We start from the raw sequence: 10,000 nt of genomic DNA on the forward strand, positions 1-10,000 counted from the left end.
CACGCACCACTCTCTGCTTCTAACGGGCGCACATACAATATGTAAGCACCAGCATGGAACAACATCCAGTGCATCCTCTCCGCCACATTACACAATCCACACTATCACAACCAGACCAGGAGGTCCATGCGGAAAATAGAATATCCCCCCCTTTCGACATCCACCATTGCGCAGATAAGGCACCAATACCCACACATGTCCTATACAACGGTGCACCCAACATCACAATAGTACCTCCTGTCACAGCCCACAAACAATGACCTGAGTCAAAGACACAGGTCTGACACAAGCATAGAATTGGAGCGCCGCCTCTAATAAGCCAAAGGTGCATCCTGACGTGACAAATCTCATCATGTCACAAGCATTCACTTACTATAATCACTATCAACGAACGTGCCGCCCCCGCCCCCCCCCCCTACACCTTTCCTTACAACAACGTGTAACCTAACCTAACCTATGTTGTACCTTAACCTAACCTATGTTGTGCCTTAACCTAACCCATGTTGTGCCTTAACCTAACCCATGTTGTGCCTTAACCTAACCCATGTTGTGCCTTAACCTAACCCATGTTGTGCCTTAACCTAACCCATGTTGTGCCTTAACCTAACCCATGTTGTGCCTTAACCTAACCCATGTTGTGCCTTAACCTAACCCATGTTGTGCCTTAACCTAACCCATGTTGTGCCTTAACCTAACCCATGTTGTGCCTTAACCTAACCCATGTTGTGCCTTAACCTAACCCATGTTGTGCCTTAACCTAACCCATGTTGTGCCTTAACCTAACCCATGTTGTGCCTTAACCTAACCCATGTTGTACCTTAACCTAACCCATGTTGTACCTTAACCTAACCCATGTTGTACCTTAACCTAACCCATGTTGTACCTTAACCTAACCCATGTTGTACCCTAACCTAACCCATGTTGTCCCCTAACCTAACCCATGTTGTCCCCTAACCTAACCCATGTTGTCCCCTAACCTAACCCATGTTGTCCCCTAACCTAACCCATGTTGTCCCCTAACCTAACCCATGTTGTCCCCTAACCTAACCCATGTTGTCCCCTAACCTAACCCATGTTGTCCCCTAACCTAACCCATGTTGTCCCCTAACCTAACCCATGTTGTCCCCTAACCTAACCCATGTTGTCCCCTAACCTAACCCATGTTGTCCCCTAACCTAACCCATGTTGTGCCTTAACCTAACCCATGTTGTGCCTTAACCTAACCCATGTTGTCCCCTAACCTAACCCATGTTGTCCCCTAACCTAACCCATGTTGTCCCCTAACCTAACCCACGTTGTCCGCTAACGTAACCCACGTTGTCGCCTAAACCTGCTCTGTAATTGTTATACGACTCGTTCAATTAGTGTAGTGTTGCCCACCCGCAACCCTCGCAATATAGTTCGCTACTCGCACTGCCCGCTCCCCTGTGTATCGCTTCATGTTAAACACCTTGCAAGTCTTGCTGACTTTCCACATGCTCCTGCTGTACACTGTAATGTGGATGGCAGCAGGACGTACATGCCGCCCCCCCCCCACCCCTCCCCACGTCCCCACGTCCCCACCTTGCCCCCTGCCTTCGCAAGCTGGTTGGTGACAAGTTTGCATGTTCAATGCCCTTCGCATGCGACGTACGCAGGCTACGTTGTGGTGCGGCCTGTGTCAACTGTCCGCTGATGTCGTACGCGTGAACCACAATCTGTACTGCACATTCGTCCTTATGTACTGAATGATACATCGTGGCACATATGTGACCGTACAACGACTGCGCCCAAAAACGGCGGACCATACAGTGCAAATATTGTGCACGCAGCTACGTGTCGTCTCCCTATGAGAGCTGGATTGCAGTGTGGTACGCCATAGAGACGTGTGGGAGGAACGGACGCCGTGGATGGCGATCAGCATGAGCTGTCTGTTGATGTATTCGGACCTAGTCGTCTCTCCTCACACACCGTGATGGCATGGTGCACCGCGTTCCATATCTGCGACATGCTACAGAGGCCGGTTGACAGTCGTTCGAGCAATGGACATCGCATACGTACGGGGGCCACCTTCCACGTATTGTCTAGGCGTGCACATTTTGTTGCGTGTATGTGGGCAGACGTAGTGTGGCGTGACACCTGACACAGGCATGCAATAATCGTTGAAGTTGCAAATGGCGATGGACGCCTGCGTTTTCAGGTGAAGTTACGCAAATGAAGAAATGGTAACCTGTTGTGGTGCGGTTGTTCTCGCTAGGGGTGAATCGGTGATGGCGACGATAGGTTGAGGTACTAACCGGTTGTTCCAGCGATACCCACCATGCCGACGAAACTGAACGGCATCTGGGTGTGAAGCGATACGCGGCGGTGGCTGGGTGGGACCGTCCCCGGCCGGTGAGGGGGCGCCTCCCGGCGTGCTGGCCGCGCGGTGCGTGGGCGCACGCGCTACAGCCGGCTGGTGGGGGCGGCCAGTGGCAGGCGCGCCGGCCGACGGACGCGGCAGGCGTCGCAGCTGCGCGCCGGCGCACCCTGCGCGCGGCGCCGTGCGGCCAAAGTAGGTCCTCGCGGGCCCGGTGCGAAGCGCGGTGGACATCTTCAGTGTGCTGGTCCGATTGAGGACTGTGTGCGTTGAGGATGCGCCGCCGCCCGGCGCTCGGCGCCGCGACGCCGTCTGCTGCTCGGTCGCCCCAGCGGTTCTCGCTGGTGGTTTGTATCGCAGCTGTGCGGATGTGTTGGCGCGTGCGCTGTGCTGGGAGAGTTCGCTTCGGCACCCAAGTGGGGCTTTTGTCCTTCTGTGGCGCTGGCGTTGGAGCTGCCGGTCACCGTAGGTGGCGCGTGTTGTCTCCCGCCGGCAATGCCACGACAGCACGCTCCCGGGCCTCTGTCGGCAGCGGCAAGCTCAGTTGGGAGCACGGGTGGTCGCACCGAAAGCGTCTACTCGCCTGACTCCGGGCGATTGCGCCTCTCTCGAACCCGACCAAGTACTTGGGACGGCGCTGCGCGCCGCCGGGACCTGAGAGGGTTTCGAGGTGTATTGTGCAGGGGAGCTCAGCCTCCTCCTGTTTGCAGAATGATTGAGCGGACGCTTGCGTGTTCGCGCGGGCCCCCGGGACACACTCCCGGGCGGCCGGCTGCTCAGCTCTAGTTGACGCAGCTCCCTGGTTGATCCTGCCAGTAGTCATATGCTTGTCTCAAAGATTAAGCCATGCATGTCTCAGTACAAGCCGCATTAAGGTGAAACCGCGAATGGCTCATTAAATCAGTTATGGTTCCTTAGATCGTACCCACGTTACTTGGATAACTGTGGTAATTCTAGAGCTAATACATGCAAACAGAGTCCCGACCAGAGATGGAAGGGACGCTTTTATTAGATCAAAACCAATCGGTCGGCTCGTCCGGTCCGTTTGCCTTGGTGACTCTGAATAACTTTGGGCTGATCGCACGGTCCTCGTACCGGCGACGCATCTTTCAAATGTCTGCCTTATCAACTGTCGATGGTAGGTTCTGCGCCTACCATGGTTGTAACGGGTAACGGGGAATCAGGGTTCGATTCCGGAGAGGGAGCCTGAGAAACGGCTACCACATCCAAGGAAGGCAGCAGGCGCGCAAATTACCCACTCCCGGCACGGGGAGGTAGTGACGAAAAATAACGATACGGGACTCATCCGAGGCCCCGTAATCGGAATGAGTACACTTTAAATCCTTTAACGAGTATCTATTGGAGGGCAAGTCTGGTGCCAGCAGCCGCGGTAATTCCAGCTCCAATAGCGTATATTAAAGTTGTTGCGGTTAAAAAGCTCGTAGTTGGATTTGTGTCCCACGCTGTTGGTTCACCGCCCGTCGGTGTTTAACTGGCATGTATCGTGGGACGTCCTGCCGGTGGGGCGAGCTGAAGGCGTGCGACCGCCCCGTGCGTGCTCGTGCGTCCCGAGGCGGACCCCGTTGAAATCCTACCAGGGTGCTCTTTATTGAGTGTCTCGGTGGGCCGGCACGTTTACTTTGAACAAATTAGAGTGCTTAAAGCAGGCAAGCCCGCCTGAATACTGTGTGCATGGAATAATGGAATAGGACCTCGGTTCTATTTTGTTGGTTTTCGGAACCCGAGGTAATGATTAATAGGGACAGGCGGGGGCATTCGTATTGCGACGTTAGAGGTGAAATTCTTGGATCGTCGCAAGACGAACAGAAGCGAAAGCATTTGCCAAGTATGTTTTCATTAATCAAGAACGAAAGTTAGAGGTTCGAAGGCGATCAGATACCGCCCTAGTTCTAACCATAAACGATGCCAGCCAGCGATCCGCCGCAGTTCCTCCGATGACTCGGCGGGCAGCCTCCGGGAAACCAAAGCTTTTGGGTTCCGGGGGAAGTATGGTTGCAAAGCTGAAACTTAAAGGAATTGACGGAAGGGCACCACCAGGAGTGGAGCCTGCGGCTTAATTTGACTCAACACGGGAAACCTCACCAGGCCCGGACACCGGAAGGATTGACAGATTGATAGCTCTTTCTTGATTCGGTGGGTGGTGGTGCATGGCCGTTCTTAGTTGGTGGAGCGATTTGTCTGGTTAATTCCGATAACGAACGAGACTCTAGCCTGCTAACTAGTCGCGTGACATCCTTCGTGCTGTCAGCGATTACTTTTCTTCTTAGAGGGACAGGCGGCTTCTAGCCGCACGAGATTGAGCAATAACAGGTCTGTGATGCCCTTAGATGTTCTGGGCCGCACGCGCGCTACACTGAAGGAATCAGCGTGTCTTCCTAGGCCGAAAGGTCGGGGTAACCCGCTGAACCTCCTTCGTGCTAGGGATTGGGGCTTGCAATTGTTCCCCATGAACGAGGAATTCCCAGTAAGCGCGAGTCATAAGCTCGCGTTGATTACGTCCCTGCCCTTTGTACACACCGCCCGTCGCTACTACCGATTGAATGATTTAGTGAGGTCTTCGGACTGGTACGCGGCATTGACTCTGTCGTTGCCGATGCTACCGGAAAGATGACCAAACTTGATCATTTAGAGGAAGTAAAAGTCGTAACAAGGTTTCCGTAGGTGAACCTGCGGAAGGATCATTACCGACTAGACTGCATGTCTTTGGATGTGCGTGTCGTGTCGCGCAACACGCTACCTGTACGGCTCGCAGTAGCCGTGCGCCGCGTGCGGAACCACGCGTGCCTCTCAAAACTAGCGGCAATGTTGTGTGGTACGAGCGCTGAAGCGCTGGAGCGGCTGGCGTGCGGCACCTGGCGCCTGGCGCCGGTTTTGAATGACTTTCGCCCGAGTGCCTGTCCGCTCCGGTGTGGAGCCGTACGACGCCCGTCGGCCGTGAGGCCGTTGGACACAGAACGCTGGAACAGGGGCCGCCACACGCCTCACTCCCGCCTATGCGACCGTCTCGAAAGAGGCGGCGGAAACTGAGAAAAGATCACCCAGGACGGTGGATCACTCGGCTCGTGGGTCGATGAAGAACGCAGCAAATTGCGCGTCGACATGTGAACTGCAGGACACATGAACATCGACGTTTCGAACGCACATTGCGGTCCATGGATTCCGTTCCCGGGCCACGTCTGGCTGAGGGTCGGCTACGTATACTGAAGCGCGCGGCGTTTGCCCCGCTTCGCAGACCTGGGAGTGTCGCGGCCGCCTGTGGGGCCGGCCGCGTCTCCTCAAACGTGCGATGCGCGCCCGTCGCCTGGCGGTTCGCATACCGGTACTTTCTCGGTAGCGTGCACAGCCGGCTGGCGGTGTGGCGTGCGACACCTCGTACAACGACCTCAGAGCAGGCGAGACTACCCGCTGAATTTAAGCATATTACTAAGCGGAGGAAAAGAAACTAACAAGGATTCCCCCAGTAGCGGCGAGCGAACAGGGAAGAGTCCAGCACCGAACCCCGCAGGCTGCCGCCTGTCGTGGCATGTGGTGTTTGGGAGGGTCCACTACCCCGACGCCTCGCGCCGAGCCCAAGTCCAACTTGAATGAGGCCACGGCCCGTAGAGGGTGCCAGGCCCGTAGCGGCCGGTGCGAGCGTCGGCGGGACCTCTCCTTCGAGTCGGGTTGCTTGAGAGTGCAGCTCCAAGTGGGTGGTAAACTCCATCTGAGACTAAATATGACCACGAGACCGATAGCGAACAAGTACCGTGAGGGAAAGTTGAAAAGAACTTTGAAGAGAGAGTTCAAAAGTACGTGAAACCGTTCTGGGGTAAACGTGAGAAGTCCGAAAGGTCGAACGGGTGAGATTCACGCCCATCCGGCCACTGGCCTCCGCCCTCGGCAGATGGGGCCGGCCGCCCGCGCGGAGCAATCCGCGGCGGGGTCGTGTCCGGTTGCCTTTCCACTCGCCGCGGGGTGGGGCCGTTCCGGTGTGCGGTGGGCCGCACTTCTCCCCTAGTAGGACGTCGCGACCCGCTGGGTGCCGGCCTACGGCCCGGGTGCGCAGCCTGTCCTTCCGCGGGCCTCGGTTCGCGTCTGTTGGGCAGAGCCCCGGTGTCCTGGCTGGCTGCCCGGCGGTATATCTGGAGGAGTCGATTCGCCCCTTTGGGCGCTTGGGCTCCCGGCAAGCGCGCGCGGTTCTTCCCGGATGACGGACCTACCTGGCCCGGCCCCGGACCCACGCCGCTGTTGGCTCGGGATGCTCTCGGGCGGAATAATCGCTCCCGTCAGCGGCGCTTCAGCTTTGGACAATTTCACGACCCGTCTTGAAACACGGACCAAGGAGTCTAACATGTGCGCGAGTCATTGGGCTGTACGAAACCTAAAGGCGTAATGAAAGTGAAGGTCTCGCCTTGCGCGGGCCGAGGGAGGATGGGGCTTCCCCGCCCTTCACGGGGCGGCGGCCTCCGCACTCCCGGGGCGTCTCGTCCTCATTGCGAGGTGAGGCGCACCTAGAGCGTACACGTTGGGACCCGAAAGATGGTGAACTATGCCTGGCCAGGACGAAGTCAGGGGAAACCCTGATGGAGGTCCGTAGCGATTCTGACGTGCAAATCGATCGTCGGAGCTGGGTATAGGGGCGAAAGACTAATCGAACCATCTAGTAGCTGGTTCCCTCCGAAGTTTCCCTCAGGATAGCTGGTGCTCGTACGAGTCTCATCCGGTAAAGCGAATGATTAGAGGCCTTGGGGCCGAAACGACCTCAACCTATTCTCAAACTTTAAATGGGTGAGATCTCCGGCTTGCTTGATATGCTGAAGCCGCGAGCAAACGACTCGGATCGGAGTGCCAAGTGGGCCACTTTTGGTAAGCAGAACTGGCGCTGTGGGATGAACCAAACGCCGAGTTAAGGCGCCCGAATCGACGCTCATGGGAAACCATGAAAGGCGTTGGTTGCTTAAGACAGCAGGACGGTGGCCATGGAAGTCGGAATCCGCTAAGGAGTGTGTAACAACTCACCTGCCGAAGCAACTAGCCCTGAAAATGGATGGCGCTGAAGCGTCGTGCCTATACTCGGCCGTCAGTCTGGCAGTCATGGCCGGTCCTTGCGGCCGGCCGCGAAGCCATGACGAGTAGGAGGGTCGCGGCGGTGGGCGCAGAAGGGTCTGGGCGTGAGCCTGCCTGGAGCCGCCGTCGGTGCAGATCTTGGTGGTAGTAGCAAATACTCCAGCGAGGCCCTGGAGGGCTGACGCGGAGAAGGGTTTCGTGTGAACAGCCGTTGCACACGAGTCAGTCGATCCTAAGCCCTAGGAGAAATCCGATGTTGATGGGGGCCGTCATAGCATGATGCGCTTTGTGCTGGCCCCCGTTGGGCGAAAGGGAATCCGGTTCCTATTCCGGAACCCGGCAGCGGAACCGATACAAGTCGGGCCCCTCTTTTAGAGATGCTCGTCGGGGTAACCCAAAAGGACCCGGAGACGCCGTCGGGAGATCGGGGAAGAGTTTTCTTTTCTGCATGAGCGTTCGAGTTCCCTGGAATCCTCTAGCAGGGAGATAGGGTTTGGAACGCGAAGAGCACCGCAGTTGCGGCGGTGTCCCGATCTTCCCCTCGGACCTTGAAAATCCGGGAGAGGGCCACGTGGAGGTGTCGCGCCGGTTCGTACCCATATCCGCAGCAGGTCTCCAAGGTGAAGAGCCTCTAGTCGATAGAATAATGTAGGTAAGGGAAGTCGGCAAATTGGATCCGTAACTTCGGGATAAGGATTGGCTCTGAGGATCGGGGCGTGTCGGGCTTGGTCGGGAAGTGGGTCAGCGCTAACGTGCCGGGCCTGGGCGAGGTGAGTGCCGTAGGGGTGCCGGTAAGTGCGGGCGTTTAGCGCGGGCGTGGTCTGCTCTCGCCGTTGGTCGGCCTCGTGCTGGCCGGCGGTGCAGGATGCGCGCGCCTGCGCGGCGTTCGCGCCCCGGTGCTTCAACCTGCGTGCAGGATCCGAGCTCGGTCCCGTGCCTTGGCCTCCCACGGATCTTCCTTGCTGCGAGGCCGCGTCCGCCTTAGCGTGCTCCTCCGGGGGCGCGCGGGTGCGCGGATTCTCTTCGGCCGCCATTCAACGATCAACTCAGAACTGGCACGGACTGGGGGAATCCGACTGTCTAATTAAAACAAAGCATTGCGATGGCCCTAGCGGGTGTTGACGCAATGTGATTTCTGCCCAGTGCTCTGAATGTCAACGTGAAGAAATTCAAGCAAGCGCGGGTAAACGGCGGGAGTAACTATGACTCTCTTAAGGTGGCCAAGTGGCGGCGGTGTGGCTGCATCCGGACTTGGCTTTTCGAAGTGCGGTCTTGATGTAGTCGTGCTGCTGCTGCGAGGTGCCTTCCTTGGGTTATAGTTACAGGGAGAGTGATGCGCAATACATGGGCCTAGCCCTCTTAGCCTCTCCTCTCCTGCGGTCTTCTCCCCTTCTCGTGGGCCCGCTGATTTTCGCAGAGTGGAAGACCGCACCAGGGGCTTGGGGGGGTTACCAGCCCCCCCTCGCATTATCCCTTTATAGTTGGGGGCAGCCGACAAGAAACAAGAGATGGTGGCCCTTCCGCTGAAGGTGCCACCCCAGCTACCCCAGCACCTATCCGGCCAACCGGCCGTAACGAAAATGCGATAGTTTGTGTAGCTCCCTTTGCTTGCAGTGAGTGCCACCGCACTTTTACCACGAAGAACGGTCTCGGGGTCCATCGCCGCCGCCAACACCCTGCGGCCGCCAACGCTGAGATCGTGACGGAGAGGCATCGCGCGAGGTGGACGGAGGAAGAAGTCCTGTCGCTCGCCAAGGCAGAGGCCGAACTGTTCCTTGAGAGGGACGCCCGGTTCTTCTTTGTAAATCAAGAACTTACCAGGATGTTCCCCGACCGAACGCTTGAGGCAATCAAGTGCCGACGGCGGCAAGCTGCCCACAAGCAGCTTGTCCGCCAATTCATGGAGGCACTTGAGATCGGTCGGGGTGAAGAGCCGGCGTCCCGCCGGGGAGCAGCGAGCTCGCTGCCTGACGCGGGCGAGGCCGCTGCGCCGCCCGTCGGCGCAGCCGAGGACTTCGCGGCCGACACCACCGGGCCGCCGCCGGAGGGGCCGACTGACGCCGCCATCTGGGAGCATCTGGCGGGGCTACCTGCTTCCGCCCAGCGTTTCTCTGCCCTGGATCGAGTCATTGGTCTGGGGCGGGGCACGCCGCCCGATGTCATCCTGGGCATGCTCCCGGATGCCCTTGCGTCGGTCGGGTCCAGGGGGGAGAGGTCGATCACCAGGACACAGCGGCCGCGCCAATCATCCAAGCGGCCGCCTGCCGCCCCGCCGCTGCAGAAGCGCAAGCGGCGCCGCTGGGAATACGCGCGCACACAGGACGCCTTCCGTAGGTCGCGTGCACGTTGCGTGCGCGGCTTGCTGGACGGCACCCTGCTGCAGCCGCCACCCGACATCCCCGGTCTGCTGGACTTCTGGGCGGACCTCTTCACGAAGAAGCCGATCTCCACCGCCGGCTTCATCCGTGACCGCCTTCTCCCGCACTCGGAGCCTGTCGCTCCTGAGTGCCTATGGGGGCCGGTCACACGTGAGGAGGTCGCTGCTGCCTTGCCGCCCAGGGGATCGGCAGCCGGGCCGGACGGCCTGACTCCAGC

At 58.2% G+C, this 10,000-nt stretch overlaps 2 non-coding genes and 1 pseudogene across 2 annotated transcripts; all 3 read left to right on the top strand.

The window, feature by feature from the left end:
- Positions 1 to 3,134: 3,134 nt before the first annotated feature.
- Positions 3,135 to 5,043, top strand: LOC124772821. The gene has a single exon (XR_007014281.1). It is a non-coding gene; the product is annotated as a small subunit ribosomal RNA (ribosomal RNA).
- Positions 5,044 to 5,394: 351 nt separating this feature from the next.
- On the top strand, positions 5,395 to 5,549 carry LOC124772635. The gene has a single exon (XR_007014104.1). It is a non-coding gene; the product is annotated as a 5.8S ribosomal RNA (ribosomal RNA).
- A 188-nt stretch (positions 5,550 to 5,737) lies between these two features.
- The window catches only part of LOC124772585, a 7,960-nt pseudogene continuing 3,697 nt past the window's right edge, over positions 5,738 to 10,000 (top strand).

Source organism: Schistocerca piceifrons, unplaced genomic scaffold, assembly GCF_021461385.2.
Source record: "Schistocerca piceifrons isolate TAMUIC-IGC-003096 unplaced genomic scaffold, iqSchPice1.1 HiC_scaffold_943, whole genome shotgun sequence".
NCBI lineage: Eukaryota > Metazoa > Arthropoda > Insecta > Orthoptera > Acrididae > Schistocerca > Schistocerca piceifrons.